The following is a 17,504-nucleotide window of genomic DNA, read 5'->3' on the forward strand; positions in this document are numbered from 1 at the left end:
CTTCATGACATCTGATGTCACAGGTAGGACTGTGCTCTAATTAAGTGTTTTTTCTGTTCTTTCTTATTCTTTAATTTTAAGAGGTAGGGATATCCATTCATGGTTTCGAATATGAACTTGCTTCTGCTGCTGTTGTAATGTATGTTAAGCTGTAAACTTGATACCTGCGGAAGTGAGTCAGTATATCGTATGTTAACATACGGTAGGTAGTTCCATTACGGAAGTTCTGCTGTTATGATTTAACATTACAAACATTTCATATCTGTAAATATTTATGTTTACAGATTTGAGAGCGCGTACCCTTCCTCAAACTAAATAGAGGGACTTGGAAATGTTAATAAATTTCAAGCGTTATTTACGCCTTATTCGTAATAGAAATACTGAAGACTTACTATGCTGTACTCTCTTTCAATCTTATAAGAGCAGTAATCTTTATGTCTGGTCTGCAATTAGTTCTGAGAAACTGTAATGTTTGCTGGTATTATGGGATTTCTACTCATTTGCGCGCTCTGGGCTCGGCTGCTTTGCTCCTACTGTGACGTCATTTCGTTAACCAATAGCAGCTCGTCTCGCGTTGGGCCCAACCTTTAGTAGTGTTTAACAACCTTGGGAGCGCGCAGCTGTGAGCTCGCATCCGGGAGATAGTGGGTTTGAACCCCACTGTCGGCAACCTTGAAGATGGTTTTCCGTGGTTTCCCATTTTCACACCAGGCAAATGCTGGGGCTGTACCTTGTAACTTTCATTCACTGATTTAAAAATATAAAAGTGAATTAAAATGAAGTACAATATTAAAATATTCATGAATAAAAATACTCAATCGTCGGACTGTGTACTCACACTTAGTACTTACCTCATTCTTACACTATAATAAAATTGTTGATGGTCGCCAGCTACAAATAGATGTAACGATAACAGAATGAGAGTCCTGAATATCTCAAGTGTGTTGGGTAATAAGCTTACTTTACAGCATAACATATAGGTTCTGGAAAAAGAATGGCGTTCGGTTTCCCCATTAAAATGTGAGATTGTCTGATCTACTTATTGAAATGAAACAGTTAATTTATTTGATACTGAACAAAATATATTCTTTAAATACTGATTTTAAAGAGTGAGATTTTCTGCGATAATTCAAAAGATAATATAAATCTCTGACATTATAACCGAAGTAAACTGTAGTCATTAACTTTGAAATCCTCTTGACCGGACATTTAAAAGTTGTATAAGGAATTTATCCCTCACTGGTTCACTTAATTGTACCTTGAACACTTTGAGTGTTATTACGACGTATTCCTTTGAATTGGTATTAGCTGTAGGTATCTCAAACCTAATTTGGTGATGTATCCTTTTAGTTTCACAAACGAGATACAGCATGGCTTGAAATTATATTCACACTTCACAATGAACTTTACAAGTAATTCACTGATAAGCGTTAGTCTGCATTACGACGACTCAATATTCGGCTGTCACCGAACTGACACAAGAACTCAACCGAACACATACACGAAACACACTCGGAACATATAATCCATTTGGTCACTGACGATTACGTATCCATATCACTGTTCCCTCTTCGTCTCCTTCCAATTGACTCCAATTGACTTCATGGCAAGTCTGTCCATTCATCTCCTTCCAACCAACTGAACTATCCAACTGACTGCCGCTGTAGGATACAGCCCATACATATAGACATAAGTTGTCACCCACACGCCATCTCTCAAAATAACTATGATGTCACCCCCACCCAGCTACAAATGTTACATATTGTGTTGTAATAGCCTCCAGCAAACTATGAGTTCCCTAAATGTGATCTCATCGCTAAATCCATACAATGTGAGAGCGATGACTCGACAGTTACTGTAGCAGTATTACACCATATGTTGCAATGTCAAAAGGTTTCACAAAACTTATCCATATCTGATATTAGGCAGTTAGTCTCAATTTACATGATTTTAATGGTAAGACAGGCACATACATATACAGTATATACAACAAATTAAATACAATAAAGCAAGCGATAATTAATTAATACATAGCGAAATCAGATTTTAGAATGCAATCAAATAATAATAATAATAATAATAATAATAATAATAATAATAATAATAATAATAATAATAATAATAGTTACAATAACAGTAATAATAATAATACAGATACAATAACAATAAGAATAATAATGATGAAATGAAATGGCGTATGGCTTTTAGTGCCGGGAAACCCCAGGACGTGTTCGGCTTGCCAGGTGCAGGTCTTTTGATTTGACTCCCGTAGGCGACCTGCGCGTGATGAATATGAAATTATGATGAAGACATATTCACCGGGCCCCCGTGCCAGGGAAATTAACCAATGATGGTTAAAATTCCTGACCCTGCCGGGAATCGAACCCGGGATCCCTGTGGGCAAAGGCCAGCACGCTAACAATTTAGTCATGGAGCCGGACATAATAACGATAATAGTAATACAAATCAAATAATAATACAGATTAATGCTTGTAACGGGATTTGAACCGTTACAACCTTAATTAAGGCCGCGGCCAATTCCTTCCCATTCCTAGGCCTTTTTTGTCCCATCGTCGCCATAGGACCTATCTGTGTCGGTGCGACGTAAAACGAAACAAATAGCAAACATAAAACATTCCATGCTCTGACTCGCAGAATCTTCTTTTTCTTCTTCTTCTATCGCTTTTCCCACGCTTGTAGGGCAAGGGGTGTGAACAGTGGTGCACATGTGGATTTAGCCCTGTTTTACGGCCGAAAACCCTCCTGACGGCAACCTTATATGGACGGATGAAATTACTATTGCGTGTTTCTATGGGGGTTGTTAATGTAGTATGTTGTCTGAATATGAAGAGTGAAGTGTTGCGACAAACATGAAAACCCCGTCTCAACGTCAGAAGAATTAATCAGACGCAATTAAAATTCCCAGCCCAGCCGGGAATCGAACACGGAACACTCTGAATCAAAGGCCTCAACGCTGACCATTCATCCAAGAAGAATGACTCCTTGAATGTCTATATTCATCATCCTGATTATTGCCCCCACACCTCTCGCATAATCTTCACCTTGATATCAGAACGGCAAACAAGATTAACCCCCGGAATATTTTAGCTGGGAGAAAACCATTCTCAGTACATCATTCCATCATAACGAGCGAAGCTGCATGTGTTCCAGAGTTGCGCATGTAGTTTCCCGGAGTTTCCAGCGACCCCACAGGTGTGGGAAAAGCGATAGAAGGAGAAGATTCTGCGAGTCGGAGCATGGAATGTTTCAGGTTTGCTATTTGTTTCGTTTTACCAACATAGAAAAGCCATGTCAAATTTTAAATATTATAAGGCTATATCAGTCAATCCGGCTAAGACAGAAGTATGCTCCATTCCAGCTGTGTAAGCAAATAGCTCACCAAAAGCTCAACGTTGTGTTCTGCCAACAAAGAATTAAACATAATTTCAACCCCAAGTGACTTGGCATCACCTTACAAGTTAGACCGTTCTTTAACGTACAAAACGAAAAACCAGGAAAATACGATTCAGAAACCGCATCATGAAGAAACTAGCTGGGACTACATGGGGAGATAATGCATCCTCACTACGCACTACTGCCCTCACCATGGTTTATCCACTGGCTGAATATTGTGCCGTAGCGCTCATATTATGGGGATCGACGTCCATTTGCACGAATGTATGAGAACCATAACAGGCACACTAAAATCCACCCCAATCCCGAGGCTACATACTATCAGTAACATACCACCTCCGGAACTGAGGCGACAGGGAGCAATTATACGGGAGTGGAAAAAGTTACACCATCCTGATAATCCACAGAATCCATAAGGTCCTTGCTGACCTACACCCTTCTCGTCTTAAATCAAGGAACCCAGTATGGCGTGACGTAACTGGCTTCAAAATCCAGTAAAAATGGCGTCAAAGCTGGAATTCTGCACGTGTAAAATACTAAGGCATCCGTGACCCCACAACTGGACTCCCAGGATTTCACCTGAAGAGACACCAATGGTCTAAACTCAACCGTTCAAGAATAGGTCACGCTAGATATAATGCCATACTACATAAGTGGGGACTTAATGAATCCCCCGCCTGTGACTGCAGAGCTCCTTTCCAGTCAGTGAAGCACATTATTGAGGAGTGCCCTCTGAGGAAGTATGATGGGCCAGCCCAAGATGTCACCAGTGCTACACCTCCCTTCTTAGAATAGCTACAACAACTTGACATTGATTTGTATCTGTGAACGCTACCAACATTATCGTACTTGTATATATTATACATTTTTTTCTCTTGTATACTTGCCATACGATAAATAAATAAATAAAATAAATCGAGAATGCCGCCCAGTAACTTCCGAGAGGCTGCTACCGCCTTTCGCTGAACCATTCTCTCGACAGATACCCATCAGATATGGTTGGATAAACGGCACGTCTGTTTTATTCGGACGCAAAAATCGCCTCACAGAGAAAATACATGGTTCATAGCTATTTATTATTATTATTATTATTATTATTATTATTATTATTATTATTATTATTATTATTATTATTATTATTATTATTACTATTTCGCCTCTGCGGTGTAGTGGTTACTGTGATTAGCTGCCAGCCCCGGAGGCTTGAGTTCGATTACCGGCTTAGCCACGAAATTTGAAACGTGGTACGTGGACTGGAACGGGGTCACTCAACCTCGGGAGATCAACTGAGTAGACGGGGTTCTATTCTCACCTCAGCTATCATCGAAGTGGTTTTTCGCGGTTTTCCACTCCTCCTCCAGGCAAATGTCGGGATGGTACCTAATTTAAGGCCACGGCAGCTTCTTTCCCGCTTCTTTGCATATCCCTTCCAATCATCCGACCGCCTCCCCCCAATAAGGCCCCTATTCAGCATAGCACGTGAGGCCGTCTGGGCGAGGAACTGGCCCTCCTGCCCAGTTCAATCCCTGACCTTAAAACTCACGCCCTTGAGGCGGTAGAAGTCGGTTCCCTTGCTGAGTCCGAGAGAAATGCCAACCATGGTGGGTTAATGGATTACGAAAGAAAGAAAGAAAGAAAGAAAGAAAGAAATATTATTATTTTGGTTGTTATTATAATGAAATACATTATGGTTATATTTTTAATATTTGTTACTAAGCACGTTTTCAAAATAAATTATTAAAGTAAACCCGACCTTCCCTTCTGCATTTTCCAAAATGCGCGTGATATCAATGCTGTGAAGTTTCCCACAAGTTGGAGCAACAGGCGCTCTGTAGTATTGATAAATCAAACTATAAATGTGATCACAAGCGCTCCACCTTGGGGAACAAGTGAACTAACGCGGGGAGAGTTGAATGGAGCATTACAGCCCCATCATACGGAAGTGAAACGAAGTACTAGCAGTGTGAATTGCGGCCACTCGATTCGCTTGTGTGGACCGCCCGATGGCGTCCTCTGCTGTAATTCACGACGGTATTCAACAGTACTAAAATGTTCTTCATTATGTTCTGCCCCACAGTCCAACAAGGATCTTCCAGTGACAAAATGATCTGCAAGATCATTAGCATTTAGAAGATAATTTCAACAAGTGACATAATTATATGATTAGACATTGACACTACTTGTTGCCTGCTGGCTATTAGGTACTGTATACTTCTGAAACAACAACAACAACAACAACAACAATAATAATAATAATAATAATAATAATAATAATAATAATAATAATAATAATAATCCGCCTCTGTGGTGTAGTTGTTAGTGTGATTAGCTGCCACCCCCGGAGGCTTGAGTTCGATTCCCGGCTTAGCCACGAAATTTGAAAAGTGGTACGAGGACTGGAACGAGGCCCACTCAGCCGCGGGAGGTCAACTGAGTAGAGGTGCGTTCGATTCCTACCTCAGCCATCCTGGAAGTGGTTTACCATGCTTTCCCACTTCTCCTCCAGGCAAATGCCGGGATGGTACCTAACTTAAGGCCATGGGAGCTTCTTTCCCTATTCCTTGTCTATCCCTTCCAAACTTCCCATCCCCCCACAAGACCCCTATTCAGCATAGCAGATGAGGCCACCTGGGTGAGGCACTGGTCCTCATCCCCAGTTGTATTCCCCGACCTAAATTCTGAAGCACCAGGACACTGCCCTTGAGGCGGTAGAGGTGGGATCCCTCGCTGAGTCCGAGGGAAAACCAACCCTGGAAAGTAAACATATTAAGACGAAGATAATAATAATACGGTAATAATAATAATAATAATACCGGCAAGGTATAGGAGCAGTTATCTTTGCCCCGTCATTTCATTTCCCTCAGTATCTGTAGTGGTACCTAATGTGGCTTGTTGTGTGTAGATGAAGAGAAATACATTAAGACAAACTCAAACACACTAGAATCTCTATGGAGGTGCAAGATTGCATGTGGTGGTTATTTACTTTTAAGTGGTTGGGAACATTTGCGGACAGAAAATTTCCACGGAGTCTAGACAAAAGGAGTTTTCAGAGGGAAAATCTGAGGCTGCAGAATCTTTCCAACATTAACGTTGACTTACGTATCATACTCAAAGACGATAATTCCGCGGCATCCTAACTTTTGTTAATACATTCAATAAAACGAAAGGACAATCCTTCCCTCCGAGTACCGATGTTTTCACAAGGACACCTACGTTCCGCTCACCTGAACGAAGTTAGTAAGAAATGTAAACACCGAGGTCCTGGTAGTTAGTCCCGCAGGAGTTCCTTTTCGTCCCAATGAATCTATCCACATGAGGCTGATGTATTTGAGCACCTTCAAGTACTACCGAACTGAGCCAGGATCGAACCTGTCAAGCTGGAGTCAGGAGGCCAGCGCCTCAACCGTCGGAGCAAATCTGCCCGGCTAGGAGTTGTAAGAAGCGACCGTGGCCTTAATGAAAGTACAGGCAAAACATTTGTCTGGAGTGAAAAAAAACCACTGAAAACCACCTTGAGTGCTGCCGACAGTGAGATCGAACCAACTATCTCCCAAATACAGGTCGATATCTACGTGACCTGAACCGGACAGCTCGCTGCTACGATGGTTATCCCCCTTTCTACCATCGTCCAACGGGAGCACATTTAACAAACCTACACAAAGCCATTGATTCTTAACAGGGACCGCCTCTGTGGTGTAGGGGTTAGTGTGATTAGCTGTCAGCCGCAGAGGCCCAGGTTCGATTCCAGGCTCTGCCACGAAATTTAAAAAGTCGCACGAGGGTTGGAACAGGGTCCCCTCAGCCTCGGGAGGTCAGCTGAGTAGAGGGGGGTTCGATTCTTTCCTCACCCATTCTCGAAGTGATTTTCCGTTTTTTCCCACTTCTACTCCGAGCAAATACGGGCATGGTACCGAACTTTTTTTTTTGCTATTTGCTTTACGTCGCACCGACACAGATAGGTCTTACGGCTACGATGGGATAGGATAGGCCTAGGAATTGGAAGGAAGCGGCCGTGGCCTTAATTAAGGTACAGCTCCGGCATTTTCCTGGTGTGAAAATGGGAAACCACGGAAAACCATCTTCAGGGCTGCCGACAGTGGGGCTCGAACCCACTGACTCCCGATTACTGGATACTGGCCGCACTGAAGCGACTGCAGCTATCGAGCTCGATGGTACCGAACTTAAGGCCATGGCTATTTCCTTCCCTCTTCCTTGTCTACCCCTCCAATCCTCCCATCCCTTCACAAGGCTCTTTTTCAGCTTAACATGTGAGGCCGCCTGCGCGAGTTAGCGGTCTCTCTCCCCAGCTATATTCACCCCCGACCCAAAGTCTCACGCTCCGGGACGCTGCCCTTGAGGCGGTGGAGGTAGGATCCCTAGCTGAGTCCGAAGGAAAATCAACCCCTGGAGGGTAAACGGATATAGAAACGATTTTAAAATTGTATAATAATAATAATAATAATAATAATAATAATAATAATAATAATAATAATAATAATAATAATAATAATAATAATAGCAATAAAAATTGTATAGGAGGTGTGGCTACTCCAACCACTACTCTTATACCTTCATATCTTCCACACAATATGAATAACATTTGTTTGAGCGCCAGTTGCTTTTTTAAGAAAAACAACAAAATTCGGTAGAGGATACCTCTTATATCAATTATCTCAAGGCGTGAGGTGATAAACTCACATATCTGGCAATATACAGGGATGTGGATCAGGACAATATTAAATTACTGTTGCATTTCTACAATTGAGGATTGTACACGGAACTGGAATCACTTATTATAATTAAAATAAAACTGAGTTTATGACTATAATTTAGGTCACAATGAACAATCATTGACGTCTTTTAATTTAACAAAAAAATATATATAGTGAGATTTGCGGTACTAATAAAACGAAAATTTAATTTAAACAAAAAAAAAGCTATTGGCATGAACTTGAAGTGAGATGTGATATCGCCGCTGATTACATTCTTCTTCATGTTATGAATGCATAACATGTCTGATGCTTTAATTACCTGATGTCTGCATACACCGCTGTTGAACTTGAAATTCTTGGGAAAACCTATGAGCTGAAGTCGGGAACCGTCTGCTGTTATCTTCTTATATAACAAAGAGTTGGCCTACATACCATGTACGCGTGTAGGGAGCTCCAATGTAATTACGTCCACTCAATATATTATAAGAACTTGGAAAATATTATTGAAACATCTTGTGAAGTCCATCCTCACAAGAAGATGATGTTTCTTTATCAGCATAGTACCCGTCTCTGCTCGGGTACAACCACAACTTGTAGACTTCCTCGATTATTACTTCTTCAAACACAACTCTTAGCTCTGACCATCACTCGAAGACCACTTCTTCCATTTGACACATCTGACTGATACATATTATCTGATAGATATGATCTGAATACATCTCACCACCGTTGCATCGACTTTTATAACCTCGCGATGACGACTCATCTCCCTACTCTCTGTTCATCCCTTCCACTTCAACATACAGTAGCTGGCGAATACTGACACTTGGTCGCAATCACGTGCCCAAGCACTGATGTCATCAGTCAAGTGTTGTCTAAGCGTGCCCAAGCGGATTGCAGATGACTAAGTTTCATGCGTCACCGGGAAATCTACATGCGCATAACATTCTCAGTTAAACATAGCCTCGATTGCAAAATACTATGCCAGCTCATCTAGCCAGAGTTACAAGCCACAGCCTGACTATATGAAACCAACAAATCTCACTTACTACAATACAGAATAATTACAAACAAATTTCACTTAACCTATGATTAAATACATTAATATACGTGATACCTAATTATTACAGTCTAAGTGATGAGAAACAGAATATAAAATCTAATGAATCGGGTTAATAATAATAATAATAATAATAATAATAATAATAATAATAATAATAATAATAATAAATACTGAATGGGATCTGTAACCCTGTTGTACGGTTACGGAACGCCTCCCTCATGAAATAATCGATTAAATGAATCGATTGATTCATGAAATATCTACATAATCACCTGAAATCGAGTACACCATATATACATGTATAAAAATGCCCTTTTACAAATTGGGTACATAGTATCATCCATCTGGATGTTCGTTGTTACACATATAAAACATTGATCAATTATCATTTTCACTTTGATTATACAGTATTATTTACATACAGAGATTACATTACTTTCTCACTTCTGTCGTTTCAAACGTTCATTTAGTGTCCAAAAGTAATTCTCGAAGGCATTTCATTATATACACTTTCTCCAAGCACTGGAGTTTATCGCACTGCCGTGCTTCACTTAATATCACAACACACGCTAATTTCACTGAAGTCCTGTTCGCAATGCCAGCTTCATAAAACATGGTGAATTAACATAGTAATGAGAATTAATCAACAAACTCACATGATATATTTCTTAAGATTTCTTTTATTGTATGTGCCCACGATATTTCCTTCCTTGTCTTCTGATGAATAAGCACATTTCCCAATCCGTTTCACTGCGGTGAAATATCCCTGATATAACAAGAAAAACTTAGAAAATTGACCAGCTTCTGCTGATGACGGGAATGGCACTCTGAATAAAACTTTGTCACCAAGTTCAAATTCATCCAATTTAGTCTTACAAAAATTATCACGCAAAATCTTACCGTGTTATCCTTGTTAGGTATAATAACAAGTGGATTCAAATTAGGACTACATGATGGTTCAATTATATCTAGCATAATGTCAATCTGCTCTTCAACTGCGCTAGCGTATTTCAACGGAATAGGATATTTCGGTCCTACAAAAGTTGAGTTATCAAGAACATTAAATTTGTGTTCGTCAGGATGTGTTCTACCAGGCCGGTCACTAAAAACATCACTATGTGATATCAATAATTCACACAATTGGTCCCTCAGACTCTCTTCTAAATTACATTTCTCCACTGTCTCATACAATTCATCTCTAGAATTTCTCTGTATAGACACATGGCAGACATCAATATTTTTTCTAATATTAGGAATTTCACAAGGCCCTTCCGTACTAGAACACACTTTATTCGCACTAATTTCTGACAAAACATCATATGGTAAACTGACTTCCCTGCTGCTCTTTCCCCAAATAAGATTGACATTACACAGATCAAAATTTAATTCAGCCTTGTGACACGTTAACCAGTCAGTACCTAAAATAACGGCATAAACTTAATTAGGCACAACTAAGCATGGTTGGAAAATACATTCTCCACTTATGTTAACGGGGACAGCTATTTGTTTATTCACTCTTTGAGACTTGTTTCCAACAGCTGTTACGATGAACGTATTCCTCACTGGAATTTCCGCTACATCATACTTCTCTCTCAAAACTTCCTCATACAGCTTGGAATTTACACATGAATTCTCACTACCAGAGTCCAACAAAATCTTAACTTTTCTGCCCCATATCAGCAGTTCAATCGTCGGTGTAACAGTAACACTACTTAAATTATTCTCATTACATAATATAAGATCACTTAACAAATCTTGCCTTATATCTAAATTTAAATTACACTTATAAAATTTATTTTCTACGATTAAGTCGTCACTTAAAACATTTGAATTATTGCTACTTAGGTCACAATCATGTTCACTTACAACTATAGGTTGGTCGACATTAACATACTTATCTACCTTATACGTGAACTTACCCTTTAGGGACTGTCTCAGTGACCTGTTTATACAGTCCGTTGCGCGTTTAAAGTACTTGGTTCGGTTACGACTTGTTGGTTACACACCTCAGTCGGCCTCCCCTGTTGCGTATTTCCTCTAGCGTCATTATTATTATTATTATTATTATTATTATTATTATTATTATTATTATTATTATTATTATTAATAATGCTATTTGCTTTACGTCCCACTAACTACTTTTTAAGGTCTTCGGAGACGCCGAGGTGCCGGAATTTAGTCCCGCAGGAGTTCTTTAACGTGCCAGTAAATCTACCGACACGGGGCTGTCGTATTTGAGCACCTTCAAATACCACCGGACTGAGCCAGGATCGAACCTGCCACGTTGGGGTTAGAAGGCCAGCGCCTTAACCGTCTGAGCCACTCAGCCCGGCTATTATTATTATTATTATTATTATTATTATTATTATTATTATTATTATTATTATTATTATTATTATTATTATCATTATTATTATTATGGCCTGGATTCTTCCGCCTCCCAGATTCTGGTTGATTTCCATAATCACGCCTCCCAGTCCTGAAATGTTCCGAACTATTTTGATAATTTCTCTCCCTGTGTAAATTATTATTAGGTCTCTCCTGATATTCTCTTCTGTAGTTACGATTATTCATAGGCCTGTCCTGATTATAAGATTGCTTACCCCTTCCTTATACATTCCTGTTTAGTGTCCTACTATTATTCAAGCTACTACCTAAAGCATCAAAACTTTCCAACAAAATCTCCATTTCCTTAATAGTCTCCACTTTTTGCATACAAACAGCTTATCTCATTCTATCGGGATAGTGCTTAGCCATAAGTCTAACTATATCAGCCTCAGGTCCAATACATTCTAAATTTCTCCACACCAAAACATGAGCCAAAAAATATTCTGTCATTCTAACACCCTCGTTAGAATTATACCTGCCAAACATTACTCTCCCTCTCTCTACTCTGAACACCTTCACTCCAAAATTTAGCCATAAATTTCTCCTTAAATTCAGTTAGTCTAGACATCGAGCTTTTATATACTTGAAACCAAGACTTAGTCTCTCCTACGAAAGCATTAGATAAGATCTCCAATTCAGTTTCCCAGCTAATAATATTGTCTCTTAATTGAACAGCAAATTTCTTCTCTACTACACTCATAAATTCCATCGGGTTGAATTCTTTCCCAGAAAACTTAGGTAAATCATGATTTCTAGTGATTAAACCATTATTTACAATTATTTCAGGTACATTTCTACTGTCACGCACTTCTTTCTGGAGTACTCTCTGGCAACTCAGAAATTTTTCTTCCACTGTTTCCTCAGCCTTCTCTTGAATTTTTCTGAATTCCTCCTGCAACTTTTCTTCCGATTCTCTCACCTTCTGTGATAATGATTTTTGTTCACTCTCTAGATCACCTACTTCTCCAAGTTATCTTTCCACATATTCTACCCTACTAATACATTTCCTAGTTTCATGCCCCACTGTATTGGTTATCTTTTCAAACCTTTCTTCTACTAACTCATTGATTTCTCCTTTATTAGACTCGATCTTGGCGCCTAATTCATCAATCTGTTTGATGCATGTCTCACTAGTTTGCTCTATTTCCGTATGGAGATTGCTCCGACCGAATTCCATCTCAGCTCTGATGTCACTACACTCCCTATTTACCTTACTTTCTAAATTATTAATTTGCTTACTTATTTCTAACACCTTATGAACTATCTTATTACTAACATCATCAACCTTCTTATTAATACTATTTATGACATTACACTGAGCTTCAATTTTCCCACTCATAATATTATCCTGAGATTCAATTTTCTCACAAATGACCCCTTCAATTTTCTCACTCATAATATTATTCTGAGATTCAATTTTCTCACTCATAATATTATTCTGAGATTCAATTTTCTCACTAATAACCGTTTCAATTTTCTCACTCATGGCATTATTCTGCTCAGTCATTTTGGACATCAGCAAATTAAATAAACCCAGGTCAATCACCCCTTTACTTTGATCTTGCGTGACAGCGTTTTCCTCACTTTCTACTATTTTCTGACTTTCAGCAGGTCCCAACTTGGTCACCAACTTCCTATTTATGTTACCACCTTGGATTTCCTTGGACACAATAAACTCAGCCTCATCACCTGACTGCATATTGCTATCCTTGTCCATCTTCGGTTTCCTACTAATTTTTCGCGATCTCAAAGCCATTTCCGCTTGCATTTCCTCTGACATTACCCCTTAACTCTTTCCCGCGGATTGCGTAGTAAAGCGTACTGGAGTTGCACATTGTCTCCCGCGGGTTGCGTAGTAAAGCGTACTCGACTTTCAAACAGACTTCCTCTGCCATCTGTCTGCTAAACATATAACTTTTTGGAACCAGCGAATTCTCTACGCTTCCTAGATACTACTGGCATGCACGGAATCCTAAAATAAAGTGTTCTTTTATACGTTTTCTTAGATAGAACAGACAGCTGACTGAATGTAAACACACTGCAGCAACATGGCTGCTCATAACCACTTGAATGTGGTGGATATTTGTTACAAATTAGATCAATATGTTGACAAATGCAATGGTAGTGAATTTGAAGTTGTAGATATGATAATAAAAATAATATGGGAAGCATTTGGGACAGGATATGAATCTGAGAGAAATCGAAATACGGCACAGGACAGGAAATGTTCATTCAGGTACCGTCTAGTTTTAAAATATTAGGCCTACTTGTAAAATACATAATTGTCAGTTTTAATCCTTCAGTTAATTATCATTCGGACTATGAGCCTCTACCTGATTACATAATAGCCTATTCCAACTAATGTCAGTTTATCTTCCAATCCCATTCATTTAAAAATTGCTTATAGTTTGTATGTCCGAGAGGAAGCACGATTTGCTATCGAAATATCTTCATCCGACTGATCCCGAAAATGAAACAAATTGGTAGATTCAGGGTGAATTCCTGCGTTCTCTGCATTACCAAGAAAATAAGAGCCCCGTCATGTCCAGCAATTTAGACTGACTTCAAGACCAAGCAATTTAACATTATGTACCATATTGGATGCTTCCTGATGTACCATTCCGAACAGGGGGGGGGTCTTGCGTGTAATTAGGTGATCTCATTGTATCATTTTAGAATAACTATTGTGTATTTTCCATAGTTAAAAAATTTGAAATTGATATCTTAAGTGGTTTTTACAGAAAAAAATATTTAGTGAAGGTACTCCACAACTATACATGACAAGCAAATTATTACTCTAGGTTTCGCCCGACAGTGAGTCAAAGATATTCCGTGGGAAAGGGTTAAATACAAACTTCAACAAAATGACCTTCCTAATATTATTCGGTGAATTTAACATGTGCGTACTCATTAAAAGAACTGATCCATGTATATTGCCATTCAGAAACACTTTTTCTGAACCTTTCGAGTCCCACGTTGCTGGCGACACGTTGTGGCTACTTTAACCACTACTCTTATACCTTCATATCTTCCACACAATATAAATAACATTTATTTGAGCGCCAGTTGCTTTTTTAAGAAAAACAACAAAATTCGGTAGAGCATACCTCTTATATCAATTATCTCAAGGCGTGAGGTGATAAACTCACATATCTGACAATATACAGGGATATGGATCAGGACAATATTAAATTACTGTTGCATTTCTACAATTGAGGATTGTACATGGAACTGGAATCACTTATTATAATTAAAATAAAACTGAGTTTATGACTATAATTTACGTCACAATGAACAATTATTGACGTCTTTTAATTTAACAAAAAATATATATAGTGAGATTTGCGGTACTAATAAAACAAAAATTTAATTTAAACAAAAAAAACTGTTGGCATGAATTTGAAGTGAGATGTGATATCGCCGCTGATTACATTCTTCTTCATGTTATGAATGCATAACATGTCTGATGCTTTAATTACCTGATGTCTGATACACCGCTGTTGAACTTGAAATTCTTGGGAAAACCTATGAGCTGAAGTCGGGAGCCGTCTGCTGTTATCTTCTTATATAACAAAGAGTTGGCCTACATACCATGTACGCGTGTAGGGAGCTCCAATGTAATTACGTCCACTCAATATATTATAAGAAATTGGAAAATATTATTGAAACATCTTGTGAAGTCCATCCTCACAAGAAGATGATGTTTCTTTATCAGCATAGTACCCGTCTCTGCTCGGGTACAACCACAACTTGTAGACTTCCTCGATTATTACTTCTTCAAACACAACTCTTAGCTCTGACCATCACTCGAAGACCACTTCTTCCATTTGATACATGTGACTGATACATATTATCTGATAGATATGATCTGAATCATTCTCACCACCGTTGCATCGACTTTTATAACCTCGCGATGACGACTCATCTCCCTACTCTCTGTTCATCCCTTCCACTTCAACATACAGTAGCTGGCGAATACTGACACTTGGTCGCAATCACGTGCCCACGCACTGATATCATTAGTCAAGTGTTGTCTAAGCGTGCCCAAGCGGATTGCAGATGACTAAGTTTCATGCGTCACCGGGAAGTCTACATGCACATAACATTCTCAGTTAAACATAGCCTCGATTGCAAAATACTATGCCAGCTCATCTAGCCAGAGTTCCAAGCCACAACCTGACTATATGAAACCAACAAATCTCACTTACTACAATACAGAATAATTACAAACAAATTTCACTTAACCTATGATTAAATACAATAATATACGTGATACCTAATTATTACAGTCTAAGTGATGAGAAACAGAATATAAAATCTAATGAATCGGGTTAATAATAATAACAATAATAATAATAATAAATACTGAATGGAATCTGTAACCCTGTTGTACGGTTACAGAGGATCATCAACCTCGTTCATTAAAAGTGAGCGCATTTTAGAAGGCGTGTACTTCAAACCGTGCAGTGAAAGAAGTATGAACATTTATCGCCAGACGTCTGTACTGTCGATTTATGCGCCCCCTCTGGTGGGAAGATGAACAATCAATTTTCTAGGTAATTTGTAATTTCGAGGTTTTCAGGACTGAAATGTTGTAAATATTTTTGTGTTCTTAAGTTACTAGCACTGCTATCCCTTCCTTCTTCTTTTAAATTTTGGACCAATAAGAAGGAATTTTGTACATTTATTACATCAACCAAAAGAAATTATGGGTGTGTACAGGGCTTCGGACCAAAGAATTCTGGAATATTCCTCTACGCTATAAAAGCTGGGACCTTTTGGGCCATGTTGTATTTCGATCGCTCCAGTCAAGAAGTTTAGAGTGTGTTCATAGATGAGGCAGGGGGATAGCCTTGTCCATCTCCGAAAGGCACACCAGCTCAAGGTAATGACAGACAGATTTTAATCATGTAATAGTCTCAGAAAGCTAATCTGAGGGGAAAGTTTCAAAATCCTTTCTTAATGTAAAATTCAACCTTTCAATGTAAATTTTCTACCAAGTTTAAAGACCTTAGTTTAGTTTAGGGAATAAAAACTGAGAACTGTCTTTTATTCTCCTTGAACTTGGTATTGGGGTGACTACGATTTCGTAAACTTTAAAATTTGTCCCTTCCTTTTGTAATTTATATTTTTCTATCTTTCCAAACACTCCGTAGTATGGGTTAACTTCTGTAATTTCGGGCCACTTAGCGTTTTAAGAATTTTCAGTGAACTTCATAGGAGTACAATTGTTCGCCTCCTAACATTTTGATTTATGGCCCTTAAATTTAACCTTTTCTTTTTCACTAAGGCCATGTAAAATGGGCACTTACTGCCCCTGTTACAGTTAACTACTCTTATTTAATTCGCTATTTAAATGTTACTTAGACTGTTGATCGGGTAAGACAGTGAGTACTGTTTGCTTATTTGATAAAATTTAGATTGTGCTTTGGAGAGGCTTGAAAATTATAAATTTTGAAGCACAGTCTCCTATTTGATAGTGCGGAGCAATGACGCTCATTTGAATGTATTAAATGTTGGAGCTCAGTCTGCTAGAGGATTATTTGAATGGAGCAGTGGTGCTCTTGTAAAATTTGTAACTTGGGAGCTTCAAGTTCATTCGGTTAAATCGTTGTTGTCTGATTGTTGTAGGCTTTTCTAATATTGTTTCTCGAGATCACGAGGTAACCTTTATCTATCCAATTGTTATTTGTTATTGTTTAACATTTAAAATCTGAAAAGGAAAAAGCAAGGAAAGATATAAAATTTCAAATTTCAGAATATTTGAAGTGATTTAATGTCTTCTCCGTCCACCCATTCATGCCCGCTCCTTCTTGCCCCTGTGTAAACCACAGGAAATCCATATCCAGTGGTAGCAGAGTGTGGTTGAATGGGTCTGGACACAGCCCCCATTTGACGGCTGATCATAGAATTTGAAATTGAACTCT

Source organism: Anabrus simplex, chromosome 2, assembly GCF_040414725.1.
Source record: "Anabrus simplex isolate iqAnaSimp1 chromosome 2, ASM4041472v1, whole genome shotgun sequence".
Classification (NCBI taxonomy): Eukaryota; Metazoa; Arthropoda; class Insecta; order Orthoptera; family Tettigoniidae; genus Anabrus; species Anabrus simplex.